At 37.0% G+C, this 14,821-nt stretch overlaps 1 pseudogene; it reads right to left on the reverse strand.

The window, feature by feature from the left end:
* Positions 1–440: 440 nt before the first annotated feature.
* On the reverse strand, positions 441–1,421 carry LOC136172593 (olfactory receptor 4F15-like; annotated as a pseudogene).
* Between the last annotated feature and the right edge of the window lie 13,400 nt (positions 1,422–14,821).

Genomic DNA, 14,821 nt, shown 5'->3' on the forward strand with positions numbered 1-14,821 from the left:
CACTTCCAAGTCACCTGACTCTGGTGGACCTTGGGGCTTCTGCTGTGGCCCCTCAGGACTGAATCTATTTCATACATTAAATGCGGCTGCCTGAGGGCCTAGCTTCCCATCAGCCTCCTCCCCTTTGGAACACTGACAGGTCTTGGCACATCCTCAATTCCTGGGGACCATTAAAAAGAAAAGGGCTGTTTGTACACTCACAAATGTTTGAGAGACAGCCAAGAGTTAGGGCAGGGTTGAATCATAAGCTTCATCACCTGCACAGGCCCACTCTTTCAAGACTGGGAGAGGGGGCAGTTTTACCTACTGCCTAGAAACCAACACAGAGAGTAGCAAAAATAAAGAAACAGAGGCATATGTTGCAAATGAAAGGAAAAGATAAAACCTCAGAAAGATGGTCCCTTCTTCATAAGGAATGGCTGTTATGGACAGAAAGTCTATCAATAGCCCCTTCTTAATTTTTGGTTTCAATAAAGCCATCTAGTGATTTTTTGCCTAAAAGTCATAAGCTGACAGAACACTCTCCTCATTGCCATCTTCATCTCTCTGTTCCTGAGTGTATAGATGACTGGATTGAGAAAAGGAGTTAAAACTGCATCAAATATGGCTAGAAATTTATCCAGATGTGTTGAAGGAGAGGGCGACAGATAGAAAAAAATCAGTGGAGCAAAGAACAGAATTACCACGATAATATGAGCTGACAGAGTGGAAAGAGCCTTGGATGAAGCCCCTGAGGAGTGTTTCTGAAGAGTGACCAAGATGAATACATAAGACAGGATGAGCAAGAAGAAAGCACCCAAGGAAATGAATCCACTATTAGCAGTGACCATGAACTCCAGTTTAGAGGTATCTGTACAAGCAAGTTTGATGAGCTGAGGAAGGTCACAGTAAAAGCTGTCCAAGACATTAGGGCCACAGAAGGGCAAGTTTACCACAAAAGCCAGTTGAGTCAATGAGTGAGTAAGACCAATAGTCCAGGCAACCACTAAAATAAAAATGCACGTTCGTGGGCTCATGATGGTCAGATAGTGGAGAGGCTTACATATGGCCACATACCTGTCAAAGGCCATGGCGATGAGCAGCACCATTTCTGTGCCTCCCACAGCATGGCTAAAGAAAATCTGAGCTATACAGCCCCAAAAGGGGATGACTTTTTGCTTCCTGAAAAGATCACAGATCATCTTGGGTGCTGCAATAGAGCAAAATATCAGGTCAATGATGGAGAGATTTGCTAACAGAAAATACATTAGGGAGTGTAAATAAGGGTCAGACGTCACAGTAACCACTATAAGGAGGTTTCCCGTCATACTTGACATGTAGAAAAGACATGAAAAGCAGAAAAGAAGAAGCTGGATCTCCCAGGAACTGGAGAGTCCCAGCAACACAAACTCAGACACCACAGAGTGGTTGCCTCCACTCATTGATTCCTTTAGTTGTTCACACTCCTGTTACCTAAAGGAAGAAAATGAGACAATTAAAATTAATACTGTTACATTACTGCCATCTATGGAAAAGTGCATACAATTTTAAAGTCAAATATTACCTGAGAATTTCACCAAAATCAAATATTATCCTTTTAGCCATTATTCCTGTACTTTCATATGACAATAACTGAGTGCCAGGTGCCCTTGGTAACACAAGGAATGGTGAGCGATCTATGGACTGGTACCCAGAGGTGCCCCTGATGAAAACACAAGCAAAGGGTCTTCAGTGTTAAATTGCTTTATCAGTGTGATCAGTGTTAACCATACTCTCCCTGATTATTATATGTAATAACTAATCATATATACTAGATAGGCAAAGAAGATTATTTTATGACAAAAAGATTTGTAAGATCCTATGACTAATTTCACTGCTTACCAGAATTGATCCTTCCTTATTTTATACTTCCCAAAATATTTTTAATTCTTTAGTATCCAGATCAAATGGTACCTCACCTGTCTAACCTTCTTCATAACATACCTATATATCCATATTTACTTACTCTATTTACAGTTGGTCACATGTCTACTTTCTTCATATAATTAAACTACTCAAGGTTATAAATCATCATGCCTTTAAATTTTTATCCTCATACAATATCTTACAAATATTTGTGGTGAAAAAAATATTTGGGAATGATTTGACTAAAATCTTTCCTACATATTAACTCATTCCCTTCAACAATATTTATCAAGCACCTACTATGTACCAGGAGTAATATGAACACTAGAAATAAAGCCAAGAACAGAAAAAACATAACATTGTACATAAATTTTATCCCAGTAAAAAGAGTTCCAGTGATATTATTAGATACAATCAAGGAGATTATTAGAAGCTATTGCAATACCCAAGCAAGAGATGATGGTGACTTAGATCAGGGTGATAAGGGGTCGCAAATAGTAAGACACTACTGAGCAACTGAACTGAACTGAGTGAGACAATGAGATATGGTTACAATCTGGATATATTGAGATGATGCATAGTGAAATGTCCAGCACTATAAATCACCCTGACAGTTTGGAGACTATGAAATAGTGTACTTCATTGCAGAGTTTTTATATGAAAATAAACAAGAAAGACCCAAATCTACAAAATTAAGGAAGTTGCTGATAGAGCAAATATATATTTAATCCCCAAATTTAGTAAGGACTGTACAATAAAGAGACATTTGAAGCTTTTAGAGCAGAGCCTGAGCTTTTGCATTATATATATCATAAACAATATATTAGCCACCTTTACTATAATAAATGGCAAATGGTATAAGAAAGTCATTCTCTTTCTGTGTTATATGGATTCTTTCTGCCAAGACATCTAGAGTTGTAGTAGAAGCTTGTGTGTACTTAACTAAAGACCCCCAGATGTGAACATTGGACTATTATAGCCAAGTGTCTATTGTAGCTCTATTTAACTTTACTCTGCATCTCTAAGTGAAACAGAGAAGATCCTCCCCGCGAGCCTCTCTTTATAGCTATATAACCAAGGTGAATTAAACAATCAGGAATAGTTAGCTCTGAAAATAAAGAACTAATAATTGCCCACACTATAATAGAACAAGTCTGCTGGCATTGAAACCTAGTAATCATAAGAAACCTCAGCAAAAGAAAATTGCAGGTTCTTCCCACTTTCACCCATGGCCAATAGTTAAAGAATCCCTATACATATCCAGTTTTATAGGATCAAGTGAGGAGGGGGAAGTAGTTGAAGCTATATTCAAACAATTCCTTGAATGTTAGAAATAAAAATATATAAAGAAACATGACATTTCATCATAACTCTCCAAAAGCTGAAGGAAGATATGCTTCAATATAAAATATAAGAGAGAAGGCAGCACTGGAGTGTCAATAACTAAAGTGATGTAAGAAAAGGAAAAATAATAATAAGAGATGTATATTATTATTATCTCCTACATGAGCAAATCATTGCTTAAACTTGGTAACTCTCATACTCAGTTAGATTTAGTAGAATATTATTTATTTTAATCTTTGTTAAAATAAACCCATTGCCAACCTTTGTTAGTGACATAAACCACTGAAAATCTGTGCCTGAAAAATTACTAATATTGAGGTATTAATAACCTCATTTAAAAGAAATCAAAATTTTTTGTTTAAAAGAAGAGACATATACCCCTCAAAAATCTATTTTGCTGAGTGATTACAAATTCCAGTTCTTCCCATCCTGATCTGTACGCTAGCTCATTTTTAATAATTTAACATTCAATAACTAATTTTTTAAAAAGCATTTCTATTAAATATCTCTGCAGTCATTTCAACAGAAATTACATAATCAAAAAGAAAAACAACAGTAGGATCTAATTAGCTGTATGGCTGAATAATTCATGACTGAAGATTTGTCACATGAAATAACAAAATCACTGTAGAATAAAAGAAATCAGTCATGAGATATGGTGAATAATTTCCTGAAACATAAAATCTCCTTTTGGGGTTGAACTATGAACTACACTGCAGAAGTGTATTAGTAATAACATAGGTGGGAGAAAAGACAGAATGTATTCAAAATACTTCTGCAGTGTATGTACCTTTATTGTAGGACTTATCAAATGCAGGAAAATTATGCCCACCTAAATCTCTCTTCTTAAAACAATGTGCTCATTGAGGATGATGAAAAACTTCCCAACAGGGGGCATTCAGCAGTGTCTAAAAACATTTTTGGTTATCACAACTGTGGCGAAGTGTGTTGGGAAGGGAGAGTGAAGTTGTCACTGCCATCTAGTAGGTAGAGGCAAGGGATGCTGGTAAACATCCTATAATGCACAAGATAACAGTACAGTCTGCCACGACAAAAAATTACCCAGCCCCAAATTTGCCAAGGTTGAGAAACCGTACATAAATGTTGCATTTTGTCAGGGAAAGATCGTAGTCTTGTATTTGTCTACTCTCCCAGATCACCCACTACCATTCTCCTCACAAGACTTGACTCTCATTAGTGTCTGTTATGAGTAAATGACTAAGTGGATGGGTAGGTGGGTGGATGGATGGATGGACAGAGAGGGAAGGATGATTACCAAATGGACGGACAGATGATGGAAGAGAAGCAAAGGAAGAAGGATCTCTAAATAATGGCTAACTAGTTATTTTTAGAAAGAGTAGGAGCAAACAATGAACCATACTCCATATAAATGTAAACTTTGTAGGAGAATTCATGATCTCTTCATATACACACACAAACACATTGACCACATTCCTAATACATTCCTTAATTTTGTAGATATTTTTGGAGCTTTTCTAGACATTCAAACGATAAATCTGGGAATTAACATATTAATGTCCCCAAGGATTAGACGATAAGAAATGACAACTATTCACATTGCTTTGTAAATTATTTCTTCTGATCACTTTTTGGGAGCAGCAGCTACCTCTTATGTAGGCCTGTAAGCAACGGGGAGTTTTGATTTCCTAAAATGTAGCTCAGTTGGTAAAAAGTCTGCCTTTTTAGGGTTTGATTCCTGGGTCGGAAAGATCCCCTGGAGCCGGAAATGGCAACCCACTCCAGTATCCTTGCCTGGAGAATCCCATGGACGGAGGAGCATGGCAGGCTGCAGTCATGGGGTCGCAAGAGTCAGGCACGACTGGTGACTAAGCACAGCACACAAAAAGTGAAATAAATTTGGAACATCAGGTACCGTCCAAGTACAATGAGTCTAAGTGAGGTACATCAGAGGAAGAACTGGATAAGGAAAGAGGGAAAATGGGGAGTCTAGAAATGAATCCGATGTTCTAAATAGGAAAGGAAGTAAATAAAGAACTGAATACCAGAAGACATTAACATGGATTCGGCTTGTGTCTTCAAAGGTAAGAGTTGCCCCTGGTTGAATACACAAACCCAGGGAAGGCATAAAAATGCTCCTCAAAGAGTGACACTGAGCTGTTTTTTGCTCTGAGTTAAACTGAGCTTGCTCTAAAAGAACACTTTGAATCTCTTGTTCTCCAGGACTTTCATGGACTGCCATGCCCTTCTCAACTAAAGGTCATTAAAGTTGCAACAACTCTAACATCTGCTCTCTAAACACTATCACTGTTTTGAAGATATATGTGGGTTTGGTCTCCTAGAAGAGATTCTCATCCATTTCATGTTTATAGTTGAAGAAAATGAAGAGAATAGGTGTCCTACTACTAAATATTTAGTGTCCTACTAAATAGACCAGTAAGAATATAAAGAAATTTCTGATCCAGCACAAATAATACATCACTGGCATACTTAAATCATCAGAGACATAACACTTAAATATTTAGTATTTCTCTGGTTAGGCTGTCCCTATGCTTTATTAATTTAACAGTCTAAAACTTCTCTGCTTTCAAATGAACTTTCTAGTTCTCCAAGTCTATGTCTATTTATCTGTTACTCTGTGAAAGTAAGATAGAGACATTGTGGAGAACCTGTTTAAATAAATCCTACTGTCCTTGAATTAAGTAACAATTAAATTGTTCCTTTCACCTTTCTGCTTAAGATCAATTTTCATACCTCTGGATTCCTAAATGCATTATTTTTTTCTAAATATTAGGTATTTTACATTGTGGTGGCCAAAAATAAAAAGGGAAAAATAGCTAAATGCCCAACAAACATGGATAATAGTAGAAGGATTAATTTTCTTTCAATACCATTATAGCAGTTTTTCTAAATCACAGCTGAAAACAGTAGGTTAGTAATGAGACATGCAAACAGGATCAAGTTTGTTCTCAGAAAGACAAATGATCAGTCTGTCCTCCAGATTCTGTGTACATCATTTAATTTTAGTCCCAAGAAATACCATGGATAACTAGTCTCCAGGGGATTTTTTTCCTTTTTTCACTTTTCTATAAATACAGAAATAAAACAGAATAAGTGGACTTGCCTTCTAACTTCTGAGGTTACTAATTTCCTTCACTCTTATCAAAATGGGTAATGATGTAAGAAGTAAATAAACTCTTTTCTAAATCATCACCTGAACTCTCAAGTGACTTCCCTATGCTAAAGACATTACATTGTGCTGACCTTCATGACAGTAGTTTCCCTCTGGAAGCCTAAGACACATGTCTAAGCACCACATAAAAATCAAAGTCAATTATTCACCTTTCTCCATAATCCATAGTCCTAATGAGATCTGCTTCTTCTTCCCTACATTATAACTTATCTAACCACAACTAAAAATCCATTTGATATCTGCAAATGAAGATTTGCCCACTAAGACTGAAAACCAATAGTTTTTGGTTTGAAACCAAATAGTTTAATAGTTTGGTTATTAAATAGAAGTTTAATTTTTGAAATTAAACCAATAGTCAAGTTTAATTTTTTCTGAAACCGATAATCAAGTTTAAATTTTTCCCCTTGTTAACTGGACTTTTCATTTTTCCACCAACCTGTTCCCAGACCACAGCATCTTCAGAGAGCTGAAGTACCTTAGTAACTGAGCTTATGTTTGTGCCATTGCCATTTTATAAAAAGCTGAAAGAATTAAACGAGGTAATTAATTAACATCTCTGCAGAATAGCGACCAGGTGATGCTGCAGATACTTACATTTGTTCACTTGTTTCATGTGGTCAGGGGAAATGTCTCTAGAACCCGATTGGTTTGAAACAGACATCTGAAAGAAAAATCTTGTAATGAGTCACTGGAGAGGAAACAAAACTGACTGGCTGTTTTAGAACATCAGCTTTGAAAATTTTATCTGTCAATGATTACTGACTCATTGGTGATTTAAAATGAGGCAGAATGCCTGGGGACTGTGAAGACAAATCAGAATCATGTGGACTTCACTATACATTTCACTATACATTTCAGCCATAATACTGAAACACCCATAGTACTGAATAGGCAGGAGAAAATGCTTGAACCTCTTTCACGTTTTAAAAAATGGCATTGAAGAGAACAATAGGGTGGACCATCATTCATGTTAAACAGTCAAAGTACCTGAGATCTGAAGGACCAGGAGACAGAGGGCGTGGACAGTATTTCTAGCAGAAGAAAAGCAAAGTCTGCCTCTTCTGCTCTTCAAAACCTACTCAAAGCTCTCCACTTCCAGAACCCTCCTAGGCCTGACCCCCAGCAACATATCCAGTATTCCATCTTTTTGGCAAGTGTAAAACCTTCATCCAAACAAACTCAACAAGAAAAATGTGCATAAAAATAAAATCAATGCAAATTTTACTTTATAAAAGAATGATTCATTTGAACATGCCCTTTTAAAAAGCGAGTCTTTTGGTTCATATGAAACAATGTATAGCACAGACTGATCTCAATAAATGTTTGATATAAATGAATGATGATTCAATTAGAATGCAGGACACAGATCCTCAGTTCACTTCTGACAAATGTGTTGATATGTGAATAGATAGGTATGTTATAAAGCAAGTATAGTAAAATATTTTCTCCTGTTTTATTGAGATATAATTACATGTAACATTGTATATGTTATACACATATAACATATATAAAGTATACAACATACTGACTTGGTGTATGCATATATTACAGAATTATTATCACATATGTTTTATTAAATCCATCACTTCACATACAAATTGTTTTTTGTAATGAAAACTCTTAAGAGCTACCCTCTTGGCAACTTTTAAATACTGATCTCCCTCAACTTACAATGGAGTTATGTCCCAATAAACCCATCATAAGTTGAAGTATCTGAATCAAAAGTTCATTTAATAGACCTAACATACAGAACATCATATCTTGGCCTAGCCTACCTTAAATGTTTGCAGAACACGTACATTAGCCCACAGTTGGATAAAATCATCCAACACAAAGTCTATTTTATAATAAAGTGTTGAATATCTCACATAATTTATTGAATCCTGTACTACAAGTGAAAAATAGAATAGTTGTATGAGTACAGAATGGCTAAGAGTATATCAATTGTTTGCCTTCACAATGGTGGAGCTGACTGGGAGCCGTGGCTCACTGCCACTGCCAGAACCACAGGACAGCCTCATACCACAAATTGCTAGAGCAGGAAAAGACAAAAATTTAGAAGCATGGTTGACTGATTGCATATTGCATCCACACCATAATAAAGTGAAAAAACTCTGTCAAACCATCATAAATCAGAGACCATCTGATATAATACAATACTGTTAACTATAGTCACCACTCCTGTGCATTAAATTTCTCAAGCATATTTATTACATAACTGATTATCTGTAGCTTTGGACCACTTTCACCCTTGTCATCCACCACCCACCTCTGGTAACCCACCAATCTGTTCCCATTTCTATGAGTTCAGAGCTCTTTTAAGATTCTACATATAAGCGAGATCATACAATATTTGTCTTTCTCTGTCTGACTTTTTTTTGCTTAGCGTAATACTCTCCAGGTCGATCCCTGTTGTCACAAATGCAGAATTTCCTTCCTTCTTGTGACTGAACAACATTCTGCCATGTGTACATACCACATCTTCTTTCTCCACACATCTGTCAGCACACATTTAGGTTGTTTTGATGTCCTGGCTATTGTAAATAATGTTACAGTGAACATGGGGGTACAGATATCTCTTCAAGACAGTGATTTCTTTTCCTTTATGTATAGACCAAAAAGTGGAGTTGCTGGATCATATGCAGCTTTAGTTTTAATTTTTTGAGGAAATTCCATACTGGTATTTATAGCACTTTACCAATTTACATTCCCATTACAGTACCCAAGGATTTTCTTCTCTCAATATTCTCACTAGCATATGTTATTTCTGATATCTCTCTTACTTATAAGGTTTAGGTAGGGTTACAAGAACCAAGAAAGGACTGTAAAGGATCCCAGTGCTGTCAAGAGCAGTAAGCTCTTATCATCCCTGGGCCTATAAAGACATGGGGAAGGACTGGTTTATGGAATGGTGGATGCCGTTAAACAGTATAAGTGTATTGCCATTGAACCTTCTGAGCTGAGCCTAAAGTCTGCAGAACTAGCAGTCTGGAAGGAAAATGCAGAGGAAGTGAAGGCTGCTGCTGCTAAGTCACATCAGTCGTGTCCAACTCTGTGCGACCCCATAGACGGCAGACCACCAGGCTCCTCCGTCCCTGGCATTCTCCAGGTAAGAACAGTGGAGTGGGTTGCCATTTCCTTCTCCAATGAAGTGAAGGAGACCAAGGATAAACTAGAACTGTGTCTGTCTCTCTTTGCTTCCAATTTTGATGATGCAGGTGACCTGCAGAGTAAGCTGATGCTCTTCATCATAAACATGCACTTGCATCTGGCCCAGGACTTTGAGAAACTGAGGTGGAAATCCAGCAGGAGTGAAAGGAGCTGATGGCCCAAGTTGCCCCACATCAGCGAGGTGAGCCAGCTGCATGCATGAGTTATAACAGTGCTTTCTCTGTCTTGGCCTTCAGAGCAAAAATGGTACTGCTTCACTTCCTTCCTCCAAATCTCAAACAAACTTTTCTTGTGGTGAATCCTAATGTGAAAAATACATGGAAGGAAATTCTGGGAACAGGTCTGGTTTAACTGAGTTGACACAATATGAAGCCATGACAGCAGACTAGTAATTCAAAACATTGTGAAATATATATCTATTCTTGCTAGGGTAAATCACTGCCTCTTCCATGAAAAAAGGGGTCCAATGTAATCCATATGTTGCCAGGTAGCTAGCTATTTTCCCCCAGAAATGATGCTGATTGGTTTCCTCTACTGGCAGGTTGGAACTCTGTGATGGAGGTACACAGATCAGCTTTGTTGAGGGGAAGTCTGTTGAAGGAAAGTATTGAGCCCATCTGTAGCTTCCATCCCTGTTACCATGGCCGCTTTGCACATGTGCTCATTAATCAAATCCTGGAGTGGTTAGGGAGCTAACGGAAATTCACTGGATGGTTATTTAGTCCATCTGATTATTAAAATTCTTTTTAATGCCCTTTGGTGGACATTTTCATGAAATATCTTCATTGAGTACAAGAACTAACTAACCAATCTAGTAGGCTGTTAACACCACTGCACTTATTCATGTTAATACATTACTACTAAATCTCAGGTCAGTACTTATATGTTAATAAATTCTACTTTAGTTTCGTATTTTGTCTTTTTTGGCATAATAATTTTAAAATGCTCTCACATACGTGTTCTCCATACTCTGGACCATATTGGCAAAATCCTACTATTCTTTTAGTATGAAACAGTATATTATCAGAGGATTATACAAATTGTAAATTGTATTTCTCTATCCATATTAGGTTGGGACTAACACTCTTTATGGTACTAGAGACAACTGCTCTGGTAAAGCCAAAAATATATATTTTATGCAAGGAAAAGCTGGTTCATTCAGACTTGTGTGGTAGTGATGCTCCAATAATGTTTTGGGATATTGAATGTCTATAACACTTTCTATCAATGAACATTTTAGTTTTATCAAATGCTTGCTTTTATAAGGTAATAACAAATATTTTAACATGTGTTCTTATATGTGTGTACAAATGTTTCCAAAGGCTATATTATAAGAAGTGGAGTTTCTAGGGAATACTATATGGATAATTTCATTTTTAATATATGCTGTTAAATAGTTCCATGGTCATATGAAGTTTCATGACTATAACAGTTTAATTGGTCAACAGAAGGAATTCATTCAGGTATTCAGTCATATGAGATGCTTACCAATTAAGGCAAAGGATAAATTACATTACCAAACAGGCACAGCTTACTGATGCCTTCCTTTCTCCTGGATTTATGAACCCATGACCAGTAAGGCCTCTAACTACCAGATCAGAGGAGCAATGAGTGGCATCATTCTAGTGCTTATATCCCTATGAACCCAGGAATACTTCATCAACCTCAGATTCTTTTGTATGTCTCTTGAGATGATAGGGACCTATTCTCTATCAGATGAAAGATGATAGAGAATTTGATTAGTTGACTTTTTTTCCGTGTGTTTGTTTTCATTTTCTCAAACTATTTTTTGTTTCCTTTAAAAATATACCAAGTTTGTTGAGAGTTTTATCAAGAATGTGCACTGAATTTTATCAGATTCTTTTTATGCATCCATTGTGATGATCCTGTGATTTTTATCCTTTGTTTTGCTAATGTGGTGTGTCACACTGATTGATCTGTGAGTATTGAAACACTCTTGCATCCTTGGAATAAATCCACTTGATTATGGTATTATTATCTTTTTTCAAGTATTGTTGAATTCAGCTTGTTATAATTTGTTGAGGGTTTTGCATCTATATTCATCTGAAATACTGACCTATAATTTTCTTTTTTTACAGTATCTTTGTCTGGTTTTGGTATCAGGGTGGTAGTGGCCTCAGAGAATGATTTTAGGAATGGTTTCTCCCTTTCAGTTGTATGGAGCAGTTTGAAGAGTGTAGGTATTAATTCTTTTTTTTTCCGAGTTAATTAATTCAGGGAGGTAGGATTCCTCCCTGAAGCTGTGCAGTCCTAGACTTTGGTTTATTGGAAGTTTCTTGATTACAGATTCAAATATAGTTCCAATAACGGTCTGTTCAGATTATCTATTTCTTCTTAATGCAGTCTAAGAAGAGTGCATATTTCTAGGAATTTATCCATTTTATTTAGGTTGCCTAATTCATTGGCATATAACTGATCATAGTATTCTCCTATTATTGTTTGTACTCGTCTGATACCCTTTGTAACTTCTGCTCTTTCTTTTTGTCTGCTGGGTCTTCTCCCTGTTTTTCTTAAAAAGCTTGGATAAAGGTTTATTCATTTTGATTATTTTTCAAAGAATAGCTCTTGGTTTTATTGATTTAATTAATAATTACCATGGTCACCATCAAAGTTTAAGGAGACAGAAGAGTTATCTAAAAATTCTGGACAGACTCTGTAGATTCATTATAATGTAAGAACTGGATCTGTACTTGGCTGCCTAGAAACTTACTGTTCTTAGCATTTCCAAAAGTAACCTCTCTTAGGGAAAATAACTTCTGATAACCAAACTTACAATATGCTAATGCATAGCCTATAGTTCCTGTTATTAATTTATAATAAGAAGGAATGTCAAAGGGAATTCTGTGTTGGAGGTCTCTGTTTAGCTCATTCTCTGTGTGTAGTGATACAGTAAATTGGATTATAATCAGAAAATTGCAGTTATGTCAGTAATCTCAGTGTTTAAGGACATTAAGTAACATTCAGAATAACTCGCTATGTACCAGTTAGGAATAGAGACAAAATGATGAATAATATACAATTACAGATTTCTAGGATACTACTATCTAGTATGGGGCTTCCCCAGTGGCTCAGCAAGTAAAGAATGTACTTGCAATTCAGAGGATAGGGGAGACTTGGGTTCAATTCCTGGGTCAGGAAGATCCCCTGGAGGAGGGCCTGGCAATCCACTCCAGTATTCTTTCCTGGAGAATCCCATAGAGGAGCCTGAAGAGCTACAGTCCACAGGGTCACAAAGAGTTGGACACAACAATAAAAAGATCTCTCCTATAAAATCAATACAAGACATTATCAAATCTCTTGATTAAGTAACCCAGGGAATAAACAAAGGCTGAGTAGTTTCATCATCATCATTGGTGAGATATTTAATGAATATTTTACAAGCACAGCCTCATTTATCCTTAACACCAATTATCAGGAGCAAGCACTACAATTTGCCCCCATTTTAAAGTGAAAAAAAAAGAAAAGAAAACTTAAAGAGTTAAAATGACTTCTCTATCATTTTGCCTGAAGTTTCCCTCTTATAGGAATCATAATCCTTTAGTTGGACTAGGATATAAGACATGGTCTTATTTCTTGTGGAGAGTACAATTTAAGGAATGTGTGCTTTACATTAAAGAGACAAAATCTAGTATACTTTTCAGAATGTCCATTGAGCTGTTATTTTATAACCGTGGGGATAGGGTTTGGCAGAAATGGAGGTGGGGTGATTGTCAGAGACATAGGGCAGGCATGTTGATCTGGCTGCCTTGTGTGGAAAAGTCATCTTACATTATGCTTCATCTTTTCTCAGATCTTATGTAGAGTTTTCTATTTAGTTTAAACCATCTCAGGTGAAGGGGAAGGAAACTAATAATAAATGAGCATCTACGGACTCCCAGGGGTTTCACTTATGTTCTCACTTGAAGCTCATCAGTTAGTTCAGTTCAGTTCAGTCACTCAGTCATGTCCAACTCTTTGCAACCCCATGAACTGCAGCATGCCAGACCTCTCTGTCCATCACCAACACCCAGAGTTCACCCAAACCCATGTCCATTGAGTCAGTGATGCCATCCAACCATTTCATCCTCTGTCATCCCCTTCTCCTTCTGCCCTCAATCCTTCCCAGCATCAGGGTCTTTTTAAATCAGTCAACTCTTTGCATCAGGTGGCCAAAGTATTGGAGTTTCAGCTTCAGCACCAGTCCTTCCAATGAATATTCAGGACTGATTTCCATTAGTATTGACTAGTTGGATCTCCTTGCAGTCCAAGGGACACTCAAGAGTTTTCTCCAACACCACATTTCAAAAGCATCAATTCTTCTGTGCTCAGCTTTCTTTATAGTCCAACTCTCATATCCATACATGACCACTGGAAAAACCATAGCCTTGACTAGACGGACCTTTGTTGACAAAGTAATGCCTCTGCTTTTTATGAAGCTCATAAAATGCCATAAAACCTCACAAGGTAGGGTTTTTTTATCCCCACTTTATAAATCAAGATGCTTCAGTCAAGTTACACACCTGGAAAATAATCTAGTTGGAGTTAAAACCCAATCCTGTCAAATTCTTCCTCAAAAACTTTTGTTGCAAGTAGCAGAAACAAGAAGGGAGTTGTTTTCATGCAGAGGTATTTTGTGGGTGGGCCAGCCCTCTGAGGTCATAGGGTCTCTCATTTGTGCTTCTTTCTATGTGCCACCCCTGTAGCTACCTCACTAATTTAAGTGGCCAAACCAAGTCTGGCTGGCATTTATTGATATAAACCCTAGATTTTGATACAGTAAGTTTTAGATCTATCCTTCTACTTTCTTTGGGCCTTCTGTCTATTAGCTACCCCCCTCACCCCTACATCTTTAATCCTTTTTACTGGTTTCTTTGTGCTGGTATTCATGTATCACCACACCTCTCCTATACTTAAACACACAGAACAAATGAAACCTGTCCTTTGAATTCACTTGACTTCTAATTATGGATTAATCTCTGTATTAATCTCCTGTGACTGCCGTTACAAGTCTTCACAAACATGGTGGCTTAAAAAATAATAAAAATAATTTACTTTCTCAATTCTAGAGGCCAGAAGTTCAAAATCAGTTTCATTCAGCTGAAACAGGTGTTAGTAGGGCCATGCTCCCTTCAGTTGCTCTAGGAGAGACTTATTCTTGCCACCCCCAGCTTCTGATGGCTCTGTTAGCCTAAGGTACCATACCTTAGCCTATGGTAGCATTGTTCCAATCATTGCCTCTGTGGTCACACT

The sequence above is a fragment of the Muntiacus reevesi genome, chromosome 7, assembly GCF_963930625.1.
Source record: "Muntiacus reevesi chromosome 7, mMunRee1.1, whole genome shotgun sequence".
Lineage (NCBI taxonomy): Eukaryota > Metazoa > Chordata > Mammalia > Artiodactyla > Cervidae > Muntiacus > Muntiacus reevesi.